Genomic DNA, 10,068 nt, shown 5'->3' with positions numbered 1-10,068 from the left:
CGTTTATTTGGGGGCTCAGAAGGAACAAACCCTGTATTTGTCAGTTTTAGGAACTGATTTTTGGAAGGAATGTTTAAAAAACATGCAAACCTTAGGATAGCGATAAGGATAGATAGAATAGGAATAGAATAGAAATAGGAATACAGGTGAAACTCGAAAAATTAGAATATCATGCAAAAGTTCATTTATTTCAGTAGAGTTTCATCTGTAGAATGAGAATAGAACAGAACAGAGAATAATGAGTAGAATAGGAATAGGGAATAGGATAGAATAGAATAGGAATAAGAACAGAATAGAAAATAGAATTGGGAATAAAACAAGAATAGGGGATAGCATAGAATAGGAATTAGAATAGAATAGAAAAGAGAATAGAGAATAGAATAGGAATAAGAATAGAATAGAAAATAGAACAGGGAACAGAATAGGAATAAGGAATAGAATAGGAATTAGAATAGAGAATAGAATAGGAATAGGGAATAGGATAGACTAGGAATAAGAATAGAATAGAAAATAGAATAGATTAGGGAACAGAATAGAGAATAGAATAGGAATAGGGAACAGGATAGAATAGGAATTAGAATAGAATAGAATTCTTTATTGGCCAATTGTGATTGTGTTGGAAGAAATATCCTTGTAGGTTCAGTTCCCAGTGCAGAAAAAGACACTGGAAACATGGATGCTGTTTGGAAGGTTTAATGGTGGGCAGGAACACATGGCTTAGAGCTCCAAAGTGAAAAGGATGATCACATGCGTCAAGGTGTTGAGTGAAGGTAAAGAAGGGAGGGCTGAGATGCTGAGAGACCCTTAGTTTTATACCCTCTGTTGGGCCCCACCTTAGTGTTTCCTGTTCTTGTGTAAGAAATGCATCCCATTGGCTGTAAGACTCCCAGGAGCGATGGGGGGGGGTGTTCTTAGCTGGACCACATGGTTTCACCATAGTGGTGGCTGATGCAAACTTACCAGGCCAGGTGGTGAGATGGGTAGAGGGTTTTGTTATGTAGAATACTCTGGCCCAGGTCTTAATGGCCCACCCATTAACAAAGGGGGGGGGGAGGGGTTGAGCTGCCGCTGAGGTGGGTTTCTGCATCTGAGTTTCTACTTCCCTTTTAGGGAAATATTCTGCCTTTTTAATATTTCCTAGGATATTTCATTTTTTTTAGGAGAGGGATGGGTGCTAACTTCCTACAATTGGACACACAAGGAATTTGTCTTTGGTGCATAGGCTCTCAGTGTACATAAAAATACATTCATCAAGAATAATAAGATGCAACAGAGTGTCGCAAGTGCAATGAAGTAAGGATCTAAATCTAATCTCACAGGTTTATTTATGATATATTTATGTATTATCACACTTATAGTTGTGAGGAAAATGCAGTAGGAGGAAGGAGTATGTTCACTGCCTTCAATTATTTATAAAAATAATAAAGAGGAGATCTAAATAAATAAACTCTGATTGATAGAAACCTTGAAATTATGCAATTAGAGACAATAATTAAGGATACCGTGAACTATAAGAAGGATCAATCCATTTTGGGGTACCCAAAGCTAACAGATCCCATGAGAAACACTCAGTTGTTTGGGGCACATGATGATGTTGCCCTGGAAAGACTTTAAATTAATGTAGCTAAGTTTAAATTCAACCTTAGTGAAGAAAGCCTTTGAATGTTGTTCCAGTATGCGTGGAAAGTGGCACAAAACAAAAAAGGCTTTAGAGATAGTCCTTGATTTATGACTCTTTGCTTAGTGACCATTCGAAGCTCCAGTGGACCTACCTGGGTGGTACTTACAACCTGGATTCGAAGTGCCAACAGTTGCACCTCCTGTGATGTGACCCCACTTTGGGTGCTTAATCATTTGCAGCATCCTGCAGTCATGTGGCTGCATTTTACAATGGTTTTGCCAAAAATCAGCCTTTGCTACTGGCTTTTGGGGAAACCTCCCCATAGCAAACCATTGGTTTGCTTAATATTTAACCACAATATTTGCTTAACAACTGTGGCATTCACTTTACCACTGCAAAAAAAAAGGTTATGAAATCAAGTCACTCATGTGACCAGCTTGCTTTACTACTATCATGAGTTACAACGACTCCATTATGGCTCTAATTTATCCCTTTTTTAAGGAGCTGTGGTGGCACAGTGATTAGAATGCAGCATTGCAGGCAAATTCCATTCACTGCCAGGAATTCAATCCTCACCGGCTCAAGATGGACTCAGCCTTCCATCTTTGCAAGGTCGGTAAAATGAGGATTCAAATTGTTGGAGGCAATAGGTTGACTCTTTAAACCAGGGGTCGCCAACCTTTTGGACTTCAGGGATCACCAAACTCATAATTTTAAATCCCGCAGACTATTAATATGAATTTTGACTGATGGTGGCTTGCTGACGTTTTCCCAGGGTCTCTGAAGAAAGCAACAGAGACCCTGGGAAAATCCCCAAAAAAGTCTGCAGGAAAATTCCCCACCCTGTTTTCCTACCGATCGATCATTGTTTATTTGGGATCGCAGGATACCGTCTCCAGCTCCGTTCTCAGCGGGGGAGAGAGAGACTTTTGGCTTCATGCGAGGAAAGCAGCAGAAGCAACAGAAGTCTTTCTTTCTCTCCCCCAAACTCCTCCCGAAATGAGTCTTTGTGAGACTTCTTGTGCCGGCTCAGCCTCTTGGAGCAGGAGGCCTTGCAGGGTCCCAAAGACTCATTTCAGGCAGAGTTTTGGGGAGAGAAAGAAAGACTTTTGCTGCTTTCCTTGCGTTCAGCCAAAATGAAGCGTTCAGCCAGAAGAAGAAAGAAGCAGCCGGTGGCCAGGCAAGGCACGTGGGGTGAGTTCCCCTCCCCGCCCTTCCCCCCTTCCCTCACTACCTCATGTTGCTTGCAATACAAGCAACACAAGCCTTGTGCTCCCGCGGGTCATGTGGGCAGCACAGCCCTATGTTCCCTCAGAGCCTAGATTAATTGCTTTGGGGGTAACATTTCTCTGCAGACCATCAAAATTTTCTCACAGACCTCCAGTGGTCCCTGGCCCATTGGTTGGTGACCCCCGCTTTAAACCACTTAAAAATGGCTGTAAAGCACCGTGAAGCGGCATATAATTCTAAGTGCTATTGCTATAATTTGTCTACTATATTCATTTAGTGGTAGCTGGGCTTCCAGGCACAGGCCTATATGAGTAGAGCAAGAGATGAGTGATGCTAGATGTCCCTTACTGAGAAAAATCTCTGCGACGTTTCTTGCCTGTGGCAAAAGACAAGATGTGCGAGACGTTATGTACTGAGAGCAACTGGTTTGGCCTGCATTGAAAATGTGGCAGTGGTAGCCTCCATTACACCTGAGGGCAGCAAGTTTTAACCAATGGGCTTAAATAGATGCCACACATTATCTCCCTGTTCCCCTCATCATTATCCTCAAGCCCCCAGCATTCGCTATCTTAAAAGAAAGTGTCATAACAATGAGTTCCTTCTTGCTCTGGGCTATAGTTTGCAGCAGAACCTGACAAGGCATTGTTTAGATTCACAACAATGGTAAGGAAGCTTGGGCATGTCTTGTGCAGACCTTGGCACATAACCAGCAGCGCTGGTCTTCCTGCATCAACATTGTTTGAAATAATTTGGTTATAATAAAACCTCAGGGGAGAGCCACAGAATTCAATTCAACATTCCACAAGTGTAATTTTTTGCTCAGCAATAAACACGGCCGATGCACATATCGCCAAGCATAATCAGTCAAAAAAATGTTTCAGGCAGATGTTTCTGTCTTTCCTTCCTCAAACAGAAGAAGATGGCATAGCCCTTTATGGATCACTGACTTGTCGTGGCAAAAGGCGCTTTGCCCAGCTAAATGAAGCTGTGAGCTATGCCAATCAAAACGGACAAGTCATCGTGGAATGTTCTGACAAAATACAGTCCACTGGAGAAGGAAATGGCAGCCCACTCCAGGATCCTTGCCAAGAAAACCGCATGGAGAGGACCAAAATGCTAACATGAACATGAATTTGGGCAAAACGTGGGAGAGGAGTGGAAGACAGAGGGGCCTGGCATGCTATAGCGATGGGGTCGCTAAGAATCAGACATGACTTAGCGACTGAACAACAAGAAGGTGTGGTACAGATGCCGGCTATAGACTATCCTTTGCATTTTCTATATATAATAAAATCCCCATATAGCTGCACATTTTTGGACTTATCACATGACCACTGGTAGATCTCGACCTACAGTGGTTCATTCAACAACCACTCCAAGTTACAGTGGCACTGAACAAAGAGAATTACGACCAGCCCCCAAAGTTATAGTTCTTGCAGTGGCCGCCGTGGTAATGTGATCAAAACTTGGATGCTTGTCAGACTGCCCTCAGTTATGACCTCAGGGGCACTGCGACTCTCCCCATCTGCCTATAACCCCCTTCTATGCCTATACAGATTCCCAGTCATCCAGGTCATGGTTGCCCCAAAGGTGTTTTTTCAAAAGGCAACTGGACTTCCTTTGTTTTTTCCTTGAAGATGTTTTGCTTCTCATCCAAGAAGCTGAAGAAGCTTCTCAACCAAGAACTAATGTTTTTTTCCAGTTTTGGTCTCCACGATGTAAAAAAGATGTTGAGACTCTAGAAAGAGTACAGTAGAAGAGCAACAAAGATGATTAGGGGACTGGAGGCTAAAACGTATAAAGAGCAGTTGCTGGAACTGCGTATGTCTCGTTTGATGACAAGAAGGACTAGGGGTGACATGATAGTGTTCCAATATCTCAGAGGTTGCCACAAAGAGGGAGTCAAGCTATTCCCCAAAGCAGTGGCCCCCAACCTTTTTTGAACCAAGGACCGGTTTCACAATTATTTATTCTTCCACGGACTGGTACCTGAGTAACGTGAGACTCCACCGCCATCGGGACAGCTTTTCGTTTGAAGCCGCCCCCCCTTCGACAAAACTAAGACGCGAGCACCCAAACACCGCTTTCCAACCGAAAACCTGGAAGCAATCAAAAACCCGGAAGTGCCATTGAAACAAGATGGCGGCGCCCAAGCTTTGTGGCCCAGTAAAAAACGATCTACGGACCGGTACCGGTCCAGGGACCGGTGGTTGGGGACCCCTGCTCCAAAGCACCTGTAAAGATAAAGGTTCCCCTCACAGATACGTGCTAGTCATTTCCGGCTCTAGGGGGCGGTGGTCATCTCTGTTACAAAGCCAAAGAACCAGTGCTGTCCAAAGACATCTCTGTGGTCATGTGGCCAGCATGACTGAATGCCAAAGGCTTACAGAACACTGTTACCTTCCCACCAAAGGCGGTCCCTATTTTTCTACTTGCATTTTTTAGGTGCTTTCGAACTGCTAGGTTGGCAGAAGCTGGGACAAGTAACGGGAGCTCACTCCGTTACATGGCGCTAGGCATTTGAACCGCCGAACTGCCGACCTTTCTGATCAACAAGCTCAGCATCTTAGCCACTGAATCCCTAAAGCACCTGAGTGTAGGACAAGAAGCAATGGGTGGAAACTAATCAAAGAGAGAAGCAACTTAGAACTAAGGAGAAATTTCCTGACAGTTAGAACAATTAATCAGTGGAACAGCTTCCCTGCAGAAGTTGTAAATGCTTCAACACTGGAAGTTTTTAAGAAGAGATTGGACAACCATTTGTCTCAAGTGGTGTAGGGTTTCCTGCCTAAGCAGGGGGCTGGACTAGAAGACCTCCAAGGTCCCTCTCAACTCTGTTATTCTATTTTATTGTATTCCTATTCCTATTCTATTCTACTCTATTCAAGCTTCTTTGATAAGAAACAAAATATCTTCAAGGAAAAAGAACATAGAAAGTCCAGTTGCCTTTTGAAAAACACCTTTGGGACACCTTCTATGCTTATTTGGTCACCTGTACTCTGCATCCTTTAGCACCTGAGCTGACTTTTACCATCTTCTTGCTCCTTGCTATGCTAACCAAGGATTCCCAGCCTAGCCCTTCACAAGGCCACATCAGGGTTTCTTCTGTAATGGAATGTGTGAATGGCCTTGTGGGATAAGGAAAAGAAAAGCTGCCTAGGAAGTCATCAGATAAGAGAGGTGGGGCCCCAAATGGATTAACAGTCAGAGGAAGAAATTTAGGAAACACCCTAACCTAACCTGATTAGATTAAAAGTAGCAACGGTAAGTTTGCATCATCAGACTTAAAAGATTCTTTAAATGTAGCCTTACAATAAAATAGAATTAGCTCATCTAAATTATGTTTCCTGTGTGATTTATCCAATAGGACTGACATCAATTTTGCACTTCTCAAGTTTGGATGATTCTTATTTTCATTGGGGGTTTTTTGGCTTATAAAAACAGTTCAACAAAAAAAATCTCCAGCACAATTATTGATGGGCTGACATTTGAGAGATAGATTACCATCAGCTGGCATCTTACAAAACACACAAGATGATCAAAGAAGTGTTTATAAAACACTGAAAGAAACATGCTGGAATGTGAAAACCCACCCAAGTTGTAGACAATCATCGCATTCCTAGATCTACGCTCTACACATCCGCAGAGGGAATAGTTTATAGAAGGATTCAAAGGGATTTAAAGAAATAGGTGAAAAAAAACACTTATCTCTGATCAAGTGCAATGAAGAAACTATAACTGGTGCAAAAATAAGAATAAATATATATATCTGGATTTAGATATGCCATCAAGAGGTAGAGTTGTTTGAAAACCAGGCCAATATGTGGATTTTTTCTGATTCTTGTGTAAAAAAATGAACTTGTACTTCTTGGGAACATCCAGAAATTGAAACTGTTATATAGATAGAAAGGTAGCTTTGTGAAGACTAGGCAAGGGATCCTTTATGCTTGCAGTAAAACTTAAGATATCCTATTTGTGCTGTTTTTCTTTCTTCTGTTTGTTGTGAGGCAACAAAACGTAGGACAATGAAATTTCTGTTCAGAGTTTAGCAACGTTAATTCAATGCCAGAAAAATAAACACAGATGGCTGATGCTTCATTTAGCATCTTTATAAACATAATAAGTAGATTTTAGATACCGGTTGTAGATTTCTCCAACATGGAGCAAACTCAGATAGAAACATGTTGCAAGTAACTTCAGTAGCAACTCAGGAACTCAGAAATAGACATAAGTTTCACTTTAGTTCAGCAGGCAAACAAGCAAGCAAGTTAGTTAATTTCATCTTCGGTAGACTCAGAGCTTAACATAGCTTCAGAGCTTAATATAGAGCCACGCCTAGGCTACTTCTAGTTTCAGTTTCCAGCCTAGGCTTTTATCTGGTTTCAATTTCCAAATTGTCTTCACTGGCTGACCTTGTTATCATGCTCTGTTCCAGTTCATGAATACACTCTGACAATTTCCACTTGCTGAGGAGCAGCCAAAGATAAAACTTTAGGCTGAAGAGATAGAATAAAGATATACAAGTAGTCTTCAATTTACAACCATTCATTTAATAATAATCATCATCATCTTCATTGTATGTATATTCACAGTATACACATACAACGAAAATCACATAACACCCAGACCCAACACGCACACACACATGACAATTCCCAAACTCACCCCCACCCCTCAAAATTCTCCACCCCCTAAAAATACATAAGCATCCACACAACAGACCAAGTGATACCGTCTAACAGCTCACTGATGGTGCTCCTTAAGTTCATTGTTAAGTGCTGTTGGAAGAAATATCCTTCTGGGTTCAGTTCCAAGTTGGGGGAAAGACACTGGAAACACGGAGACTGTTTAGAAAGATGGTTTAATGGTGGGCAGGATCAGATGGCCTGGAGCTCCAAAGTGAAAAGAATCATAAAGGTTACATGCTTCAAGGTGAAGGAAAAGAAGGAAGGCTGATATGCTGAGTGTGCCTGGGTTTTATACCCTCTGTTGGGATTTGAATTTGAGCTTGTATTCTGATTGGTTGTCAGATGCAGGGGCAACACTATAGGATGTCCTGAGTCCCAGGCTTGGTTGAGCCTTGCTGGATCATGATGTAATGAAAGGGCTTTGGGCAATTCCTATAGCTCTACCTGGAGATCTTTGTTATGTAAAATAGGCTGGCCTAGGCTAGACTAGTGGCCCATTAGCAAAGGTGGTGGGGTTGAGTTTCTACTCTTTTTAGGGAAAATATCCTGCCTTTTAAAATATTTCCTAGGATATTTCATTTTTCTAGGAAAGAGGTGGGTGATAACTTCCTACAGTGCAACAATTATAGCTCTGGGATAAAAACTATTCAGAAAACGTGGTCTGAGTTTTAATTGTTCTATTCAGTGACCATTCAAAGTTGCAACGGCTTTGTAAGTAACTTGTGATCGATTTTCACACTGACAACCATTGCAATATCCCAACAGCCACATGATCAAAAGTTAGATGCTTGGCAACTGGCACATATTTATGACGGTTGCAGCATTCCAGGTTCATGTGATCCGCTTTTGCGACCTTCTGACAAGCAAAGTCAACAGAGAAGCCAGAGAATTCCCTTAACAACCAGGTTACTAACTTAACTGCAGTGATTTGCGTAACAACTGTGGCATGAAAGGTCTCAAAACAGGGCAAAACTCAATAACTGCCTTGATTAGCGACAGAAATTTCACGCTCAATTGTGATCATAAATTAAGTTCACTACCTAGACTGTATGTCTTAATTAGAATTTGTCATCTTAGGAGTATAGGAAGTTATCACTCACCCCTCTCCTGGAAAATTGAAATAGCCTAGGAGATATTAAAAGGGCAGAATATTTCCTCTAAAAAGAGTAGAAAGTCAGAAGCAGAAACTCACCCCCACCTTCGTTAATGGGTGGGACATTAAGGCCTGGACCAGAATACTTTACATAACAAAGATCTCCAGGTAAAGCTATAGCAATTGCCAAAACCCCTTTTAAGGGCATAATCATCCAGCAAGGCTCAACCAAGCCTGGAAGTCAGGACAGCCTACAGAGTTGCCCCAGCATGGAGCAATGGGGGTCTGACAACCAATCAGAATACAAGCTCCAATTCAAATCCTGACAGAGGGTATAAAACCCAGGCACCCTCAGCACCTCAGTCCTTTTTTCTTGATCTCTTCCTTCACCTTGAAGCATGTGATCATCCTTCCTTTTCACTCTGGAGCTCCAGGCCATGTGGTCCTGTTTACCATTAAACCTTCCAAAGAAGCCTCCATGTTTCCAGTGTCTTTTTCCCCCACTTGGAACTGGACCCAGAAGGATATTTCTCCCGACAGGAGTAATTTTGGAACCATCTGGCAATTAAAAAAAAAAAAAAAGTTGTACTTAATACCTCCTTTTTCCCTACAAGGCCCACTCCAAGGCACAATTAAAACAGGATATAAATATTAAACCTCCAGGTTTTGCCTGGAAAATATTTATCGAGAGGCCTCTTTGTAAAGAATGGAAGCAATAACATAGTAATTTGAGGTCTTGATCTCCTTCGGATGTGATTCAGAAAGAGACACATTAATTGCCCAGCTGCTCCGCTGCAATTTGTAAACTGCTACCTTCCTTCTCAAATCTTCTTCGTTGGAGGTCTGCAACGCCTTTTCAGAATCTTATCTTTTCTCGAGATAGAGGGGTGGTTTTTTTAGTGGTTTTTTTTTTTAGTGTTTATTTGATTTGTCAATTGCTTACAAGATACAGGTATAAATAAATATAGTTTTGAATACATGAGATAGATACTTATCAGAAAAATAAAAGAAACAATAGGACAGGGATGGTAGGCACCATTTGTGTGCTTATGCACGCCCCTTACAGACCTCTTAGGAAAGGGGTGAAGTCAACAGTAGACAGTCTAAGGTTAAAGTTTTTGGGGTTCGGGGAAGAAACTACAGAGTCAGGGTAGAGTATTCCAAACATTGTATATCAAACATTGTATTTCCGCTACAGGTAGTCCTCGATTTAAGACCACAATTGAGCCCAAGATTTTTTGTTGCTAAGCGAGATGTTTGTTAAGCAAGTTTTGCCCCATTGTATGACTTTTCTTCCCACCGTTGCTAAGTGAATCCCTGCAGTTGTTAAGTTGGCAATTTTGGAAGAAATATCCTTCTGGGTTCAGTTCCAAGTGGGGGGGAAAAGACACTAGAAACATGGAGGCTGTTTGGAAAGTTTTATGGTAGACAGGACC

This window comes from Pseudonaja textilis, chromosome 7 (genome assembly GCF_049901715.1).
Source record: "Pseudonaja textilis isolate UNSWEBS1 chromosome 7, rPseTex1.2, whole genome shotgun sequence".
Lineage (NCBI taxonomy): Eukaryota > Metazoa > Chordata > Lepidosauria > Squamata > Elapidae > Pseudonaja > Pseudonaja textilis.
The sequence above is the reverse complement of the archived record's forward strand: the minus strand, read 5'-3'. Positions refer to the sequence as shown.